Source organism: Nannobrachium achirus, assembly GCF_963921795.1.
Source record: "Nannobrachium achirus genome assembly, chromosome: 15".
Taxonomy (NCBI): Eukaryota; Metazoa; Chordata; class Actinopteri; order Myctophiformes; family Myctophidae; genus Nannobrachium; species Nannobrachium achirus.
The window spans coordinates 52245513-52254758 of NC_137822.1; positions in this window are offsets into that span (position 1 = coordinate 52245513).

A 9246-nucleotide genomic window follows, 5' to 3' on the forward strand; every position below is an offset into this window, starting at 1 on the left:
TCCAAAACCTTCCTTTCGTTTTTATTTTAAAGAACTATTTAAAATAGTGAAAATAGCCAATCTACAAGCACACAACGCCTCACATAGCGAGGCGTTGTGTGCTTGTAGATCTGCTATTTTCACTACTTTAGTGTGACACTTTTGTATGATGTAGGGCTTTAATTTACGACGGAAAACAAATTTGAAACTTGGAGATACAAGGTTTCTGCCGGACAGCGACGATATAGAGCTATTTGACACTTAATTTAACAAAATAAAATCACTTACTGCGCCTTTAAATCAGACACAATGTATTACACCATGGGCCTTTTTTTATATAATATTGTGATTAATCAACTAACTATTTACACTAAATGAAAGTGAACTGTGTATGTTTGAACAGTGTTATTGCATTTCAAGGCCTTGAACGCTCCTGGGCCCATTTTACAATGTTGTTGGAAGTTAAATGAACCTATTGAAGGAGGGAGAACAAAGCTGAGAGAATGTGATAGGAAACACACACTACATCGTCAACAAAAGGTTTTATCTGTAAAGGAGACATTTACCATAGGCCAGACTTGTCATACTGTATGAACAACTGTGGTGGAACAAGTCATCGGGTTTTCTTTTTGTACTTGAATAAAAGTAGAAAAAAACACAATATAAAAATACTCTTGGTACGTGTTAAGGTCTGTATCATTATTTCAGTTTTATTCAAAGGTTTTCAAAATTGTAAAAGGTACATTTATGTAGCGTGTTTTGCATGTGAATTAGCATTACATTCACCCATTGTCACACTTCGAATGAGGTGCACACACACATTCATAAACCTATGGCAGAGGAAACCATGCAAGTAGACACTGGCATCACCAGGAATGCTGGCCCCTCATTGGCTGTGAATGATGACGTTGCCAGAAATGCTGGTCCCTGATTGGGAAACGTGCTTAAACAAACAAGGACACTGACATACAGTACATATCCAGACGATTTCTTTTACTATTTACTGCAGGCCTACTAGCTCCACTTAGTCACAATATCCCATGAAAGTCCGTGGGCATCTTGGGAATGTGGGAGGTGACCGCTCTACATAGGGTAACCGGTAAAGTCGCTGGAAAACATACTCGCCAAGATTTTTTTTGTATTTGTTTCCAGAGGACCACATTGCATATATATTTCAGGCATAACCCTCTTTTTTATGCAGTAGGCTTAGAGACACACGCCCGCCTACAAATTCACGCCCGCAAGTGAGACAGCGGCCCCTCTTCAGACAATGTTTCAAAGCCTGCTGTTTATTCAGATTCAGAGGATTATGATTCTATCTCAATTACAGATTGATTGGTTGACAAAATTGCAACCAAGTGTCTCTCATTCAGGAAGGGGGTCCTGTCCACGAAGCAGTTGTTGAAGAGTCTGGAAAGACATCAAATGATGGCACATTTTATTCAACAAGTATGATGTGTGTAGTACAGGGGTTTTCAAAGTGGGTGACGGGGCACCCTGGGGTGCCGCGACGGCAGTCCAGGGGTGCCGCGAGATCATTTGATAATATTTTGAATTTATTTGGACACTTGAAACAATACTTAGTATTTTAAACTTGAAGTACAAAGTTATTTTCAGTCAGTTCTAACCAAAATGGCTATTATCTCAACGTTTTCCTCGCAACATAATCACTAAAATATCGTCACTGTCAGGCAGAAACCTCTGTCACCCAAAATTAGTTTTCACTAGTTTAGTACATTTTATAGATGATAAATACAAAATGAACAGTTTTGGACATACAAGGTACGACGATATGCTATAAATATATGGTGCTGGGAGTGAAAATTATAATATAGGGGTGCCTCAGATTAAAAAAATATGTATGGGGTGCCCTGAGACAAAAAAGTTTAGGAACCCCTGGTGTAGTAAACCATGTTGATGAATGAGTTCCTATACACACACCTGACAACCACTAGTTATTCTATTAACAATGCACGCATTCATTCCATTCTACTCACCGCATAGTTTGGATGGAGGGATTGATGGAGAGCAGCTGGAGTAATCTTTCAGTTAGAGCATCAGTGAGCTGATTGTGACTCAGACTACAACAACACAAGGAAGAGAAAGGACAAAGGAACATATTAGTACATCATGGTCACACACATACACATGCAAACCGTCCATTCTATAAAACTACTCACTCCAGGACTTGTGCTTTGTGCAGGTGGGGGATCAGAGTCTCTAGCAGCTGGTCAGTGAGTTGACAGTGACTGAAGTCAAGTTCTGTCAGTCCCTCAGAGTGTTCCAGAAACAGGGCCAAACATCTGCAGGTCTTCTGATATAGTGTGGTCTCACTGAGGTCCAGCTCTCCAACCAGGGCTCCAGCCAGGGAACCTGCTCGCATCACCATGTCCCTTTCACTGCCCACAGAGACCAGAGATAGCAGCTGGAGAAGGAGGGATTTGCTGCATCTGAAGAAGAAATACAGAATTAGAAGGTCACAACTCTGAGAGAGAATGCTTTAGTGGTTCTCACAGTAAGGTCCGTGGACCACCAGTGGTGCTTGAGGGGGTTCCAGGGGTCTCCAGAAAAATAAACAGCTGAATCACTTTTATCCTATATTATACTTTGGATATTCAAAAATAGCTGATTTACAAGCTCACAAAGTGCTGTATTGTGACACATTGTGAGCTTGTAGATTGTCTATTTTCGGGAATAAATCTGAAACTTCTTGAAGAGAGATAACACCACAAATATGCCCTGGGGGGGGGGGGGGGGGGGTCCCTGGAACAAAATATTTTAAGACAGGGGTCTGCACTCTGCAGCCAAATACATTTCAATGTGGGGGTCCCTGGAACAAAATATCTTAAGACAGGGGTCTTCAGCCAAATACATGTGAAAATATTTGAGAACAACTGCTTTAGCTTTGGCTTCTCTCCTGGCAAAGACACTTTCATTTCTGCATTGGTTAAGATAAGATAATACCTGTATTGAACCCAAAAGGAGTTGTGTATATAAATTGTGTTGCTATATAGCAACAACTACTGAGACACAGAGGTGGCCCCCGGATTGAAATGTATAACAACATATAGGTTACAACAGAACATCTAAATGAGTTAATAGTCCACACCAATGTAACTCCTTGCAACACGTAGTTCCATGTTTCAAGGAGTTGAATTGTTGTGGAATGGCCTTTAGATGAAAACTATTTTGTGAACATTATGGCAAATCAACACATGATGAAAAAGCAACATCAGGTAGCATAGTGTTGTCCTTCTCACCTCAGATGGACTCTGTTGAGGACAGGGAACAACAGGTCCAGCCCACTGTCCTTTACCTCACAGTCTGATAGGATGAGCTGTGTGTCCTGACTGCTGCTGTGTCCCAGGACAGTAGAGATGTCCCTGCAGTGTCCCAGGACAGTAGAGATGTCCCTGCAGTGAGTGACAGTCAGAGACAGAGCCTCCGACTGCTCTGACAGGTCCACAGAGGAGGAGCAGGACAGGTCCAGTTTGTACTGCAGAGCTCTGAGCAGACCTTCTGCTGCCCCCTGCTGTGTCTGGCAGGTAGTGCAGCAGTGGAGGAACTTCAGCAGCAGTCTCCTGTCAACACTGGTATGAGGATGTACAACACAACACATTTAATCATCACTTCATTGAACAACTATTAATAACATGCAAATACACAACCATGCAAAGCAAATACATAATGTATTAAAAATCATATTAAAACAAAGACAATTGGCTACATCCAACTTACCTGAGATGAGAGACTTTATCCATAGAGAGCATGATGCTCTCAATAGCTTGTGGTGGTATGAATGTCCACAACAGGCTGAGTTCTGTCACTTTGTCACAGTGTTTGAGGGTGAAGAGCAGAGCATCACAGTCCTCTGTGTCCATCTCTGTGTTGTTCAGGTTGATTACATGGTCTAATAACCTCAATAAACTTGGCACACTGTCACTGGAACGACACTGATATGTCTCTCTGATGGCACTCAATGTAAAGCTGGGATTGGGTCTGAGAACATGGATTAACATAAAAATAGTTTAACTAGACGATCTACATCGACAGGTTGTGAGCTTTACTTTATTTTAAAATGGTTTTCAAAATAGCAAAAAAAAGGGGGGGGGGGTGTAAGGCATGGATGAAAATAGGGTCCTAACTGTAGAAGATGTATAGAGCCATTATTTTTCACAATTAAAAAATAATTTAACTCACCTTTTAAATGAAACTTTGTCCAGAAAGGGTAAAAGACCTGTGATGCTTCTCTCCCAGATCCTTTTCTTCCTCAAGTCCACAGTGATCATCTGGGCTGATGACTGCTGTAGCAGATAGAGAAGAACCTCCCACTCCCAGTCTAGAGAGCAGGGGTTCAGATCCCCACCAACCTTCTCCAGGAAAGACTTTGTCAAGTCCTCATCCTGAGCTCTATACACAACACCAGCTAGCTCCTGCAGAACCTCTGGACACAGTCTGAAGAAAGTATTAATCAGAGAATGTATGTAATAACATGTAATTATTGAACATGTTTAGGATGAAGGTTGCTGAAGGTTTTTATTTTATATTTTCTTACATCTTTTTATGACTCAACAAACCAAACAGACTCACTTGATTGTCAGTTGATCATGGTGACTCAACAGTGGAAGGAGGAGGTATGACTGGATGCTGGACTTGGTCATGTCCAAACATCTGACTGACCAGTGTCTCAGCAGGGATGCTACATTACTAACAACCCTGGACAATAGTCTCTCTGATTGTGGTGTCGACGTCTCTAAAATGGAAAGCTCTTCAATAGCCACTGGACAGGGCAAGCGCTCTGTTCTTACTGATCGGAACAGCCACAATACCATGCTTTCAGACAATCTGAAAATTAAGGAAAAATAAAAGCTTTTAGTTAATATGAACACTCCTGGTATTAACAACACAAATATCAAATGACTGAGATCCAAGACAATATGCTGCTTTTAGGAATAGTAGCCAAGATGTTAATATAATCATAGCCTACGTTAGCCTTTGGATTTTTGAAACTTTCCCCACAGTCTCGCAGGTGTCTTTCCTTAACTCTCCTGTCAGGTTATAATCAAGGAGACGGAGGAGAGAGACCAGCTGTTCCACCTCCTCTCTGGATCTAACAGTGATGGATTTACTGTGCTGGAAGAATCCTGGATCACATCTGAAATAGACAGTACATATGAGTTATGGAAGAAACTGTTACATCAGCAAGATACGATGCCATTAGATGTATTGTCATTGTATTCAGAAAAGATACTTTTGCGGTGGCAACCCATTCCAAATAGTAGCATATTATTGTAACAGAGAAATAATTTATGTTGTAATGCATGTTGACTTTAAATCATGTAATAAAGTATTAATAAAAGCACTGTATATTGCTGAAAAATTTCTAAAATGCAATATGTTAATCATAAATGACTACAGGTTAGACAAGACTTTAATGTGTATGAGAGATTTTGGGCCCTATTTAAGTCCATCCTAAACCCAAAACCCCTAAACTTCTTTGCCTTTTTTACAATTAAAAATAAAAATAAAAATAAACCATTTTAAAATACTTCAAATACCCGATCTACATTGACATGTTGTGATTTTGTAGATGAGCTATTTGAACTATTTTTCAAAATAGTAAAAAAGAAAAAAAGACAAATAGAAAATAAATTGCCTCATGTACCTAAAACACTCTGTTTACAAGTCAACAAAGCTATTAATGCTTTATTGAACCCAACAGAACCAAACGATGATGGACACTGTATTTATCCGATTTAACAGTCAATGTAAAATGTAAGAATCAGAAACATATAGTTGATGTCAGGTGGAAACCTTATGTACGAAACTGTTATTTAAAAAATACAAATGAATGTCTTCTGATTAATTTAAAGTAGTTATTATACAGTAACCACCCAGCGTAGCGGTTAAATCACTTTAACTTAAACAACAGAAGCAGATCTACAAGCTCACAATGTGTTGCATCTGTAACATGGCTAAGTGGGGGATTCACTTCTAAATACATCTGAATTTAAAAATCTTAATGTTTAAACTTTATTTGTCTGTACTCTCTACACTCTGTCGATTTCTGATTATATTTCCACTAATGATTGGTTGTATCGTGCATACCATACTTAAAGCAGATACTTTCTCTTGTTCTCCCTGCACTTTGCTTCTATCCTGGATATGCTGCACAGTAGCCCTTGCATTAAGAAAGAAAGCTGTTCCTCTTTTAATTATAATTCTGTTCTAGTCCACACACAGAAGTGCACACATGTAGACTTGGGAGTGTGACCGCCACTACACAGCAACATCCTGAGGGTAAATGTAACCCTGAGAGTGTACACATACAGTATAGCCACATTGATACATTATTATTATTGATACATACAACTGTACATTCTCATAGTTAAATCAAAATTAAACTGTGCCAATAATGTTCATTGATAAATTGCTTAAATTTGGGAAACATGAAAAATCTGCTTTGTTGATTCCTGCATATGCCATTGGTCAATGTCCATGTAAAAAATCTGATCAATTGGTCAACCCACTGAGGAGATAAATGGACTGAGGGAATGACTGACACTGTGTTTTCTCCTTTTCTCCAGGATTTATAGTGGGATAAATATACTGATTGATATTTGCAGGAAAGTTACATAGCACTGCTAACTCCTCAATATATTTAGAAAAGGTATCAGCTTTTGTGACAAATATTAATGATAGAAAATTAAAAATTTACCTGAGTTGTGAGATGTAGGGTAGACACCGAAGGAAGATCCTCACTTCACTCTCTTCACTCTCTTCATCTGACCAGAATCTCAGCTGTACTGGTTTCTTCTTCTCTGGATGGAGTTCCAGCACCTCTAGGAGGAGGGAGACGTTTCCCTTTGAGAGGTCTATGGACCAGACTGCAGGAGCTGACTGGAAAACTGGTTTTAATGCTGGAAGAACACTTCTGCCTTTTTTAGTCTTATAGTTCTTCACATGGGAGTATAGGCCCAGTAGCACATCACATTGATAACAGTTGTCGTCGTCGTCGTAGGGTTCCCAAGAAAGGGGGAATGTTTTGTAATTACACACAGAAGACAACAATTCTAGAATCTTCTCTCCTGTTTCTTCTTCCTGTTCTGCTGCTTGACAGAAGAGCTTCCCCAGGAGTCTGGATGCTTCTGGACCGTAAGCGGCAACACTGAAACAGTTTAAAATGAAAACCACGTGAAATATGAATCTCTGATCATAAACAGAACCAAACAATGATGGACACTGTATTTACCCGATTTTACAGTCAATGTAAAATGTAAGAATCAGAAAACATATAGTTGATGTCAGGTGGAAACCTTATGTACAAAACTGTTATTTAAAAAAAAAAGGAACCTGTTTTCGAATGAATTTAAAGTAGTTATTATACTGTAACCACCCACAGTAACAGTAAAGTCACTTAAACAACAGAAGCAGATCTATAAGTTCACAATGCGTTGCGTCTGTAACATGGCCAAGTTGGGGATTCTCTTCTGAATAATAGTTGAAATATGGATGTACAATCTTTCTAAATGTTTAAAATGTTTCAACTTTATGTGTCTGTACTCTCTGCACTCTTGAAAAAGAGAGGAGAGATCTGAGCACTCAAAAAGTTAAAAGAGGAGGAGAACGGGCGTAAAAACAGGGTACTTTATTTCATTACAAAATAATAAAAGCGAAAATGTTTCGACAAACAAAAGTCCTTATATAAAGAGAGCTGCAGAGTTGCAGACACCTAGTCAATCAGTACTTAGGACACACACCCAAAATTAGACGTGTGTGTGTGTGTGTGTGTGTGTGTGTGTGTGTGTGTGTGTGTGTGTGTGCGTGCGTGCGTGCGTGCGTGCGTGCGTGCGTGCGTGTGTGTGAAAACACATAAAGTCTACATGTATATCCTCATTCAGACCTGGAGGACACAGTGCATCCAGGGAGTGGATCCAAAACGTTTCTCTCTGGTTTAATTTTTTGAGACGATTCCCGCCTCTGGTTAGCGGTTTTATATGCTCAAGGCCAATAATGCGCAACAATGTATAATTACTATTGTGAATTTCTTTAAAATGTCTGGCTATTGGATATACCATATTGTTAGTGCGGAACTGCGGATAGCATACTTGTGCTCCGCTAGACGGTCCCTAAGGCGACGTTTGGTTCTTCCCACATAGAACACACCAGGGCAGGTGCATGTTACGCTGTAGATGACATGAGTAGTGCTACAGTTAATTGAGTCATTAATCCTGTACGTTTTATTAGTCTTAAAGTCCATAAATGTTTTTGCATACATTTCTAACAGCCTATTGGTCTCTTAAGCCAAGATTCACTTTTTGGGGGAGGTAAAAAAGTGATGACTAATTTGTTTCTTAGTGTAGGAACCCTTTTGAAGGAAACCACTGGAGGTTCAGGGAAGACGCGTCTAAGTGTATGGTCACTATCAATAATACCCCAGTTGTTTTTGATGATGCGACTGATGTGGCTGGCTGCTGTGCTGTACTGTGTAACAAAATAAGGTCGGGATTGGGAGGAATTTTTGCGTTTCTTTTTTATTAATACATCTTTACGATTAATGTCATGTGCCTTGTTGCGGGCACGTGCGACAACCTCTGCCTTATATCCTCTACTTAGAAAGCGACCAGCCATATCAGTAGCCTGTGTGTTAAAGTCATCATCCTCATCACATAAGCAGCGTAGCCGCTGGAATTGACCAAAAGGAATATTATTAATTAGATACGATGGGTGAAATGAGTCGGCTCTGAGCAGTGTGTTGAAAGAAGTTTTTTTTCTTCCTAAAGATGGTTGTAGGGAGATTTCCCTGTGAATCTTTGGATAGAGTGAGGTCTAGAAAGTTAATGGCAGTTTGAGAATATTCAATAGTGAGTTTGATATTCCGGTTCAAGGAATTTAGATATTTATGAAATTCAAGTACCTGCGTCTCAGAGCCGTTGACAATAAGCAATAGATCATCAATGTAGCAACCATACCAGGTTATGCAGGAGAAAAAGGGGTTAACAGTGTTTAAAACAAAACGTTTCTCCCAATAGCCAAGATACAAACATGCATAGTTGGAGAGAAACATGACCCCATAGGAACGCCAATACACTGTTTATAAATAGCGTCAGTGAACATGAATACATTGTTGTGAATGATCCAATCAGTAAGTTCAACAATAAAATCAGTGGGTGGCAGAGCACCCCCCAAAAAGTGAATCTTGGCTTAAGAGACCAATAGGCTGTAAGAAATGTATGCACTGCCCACACTGTTTTAATGTTGAGCAAA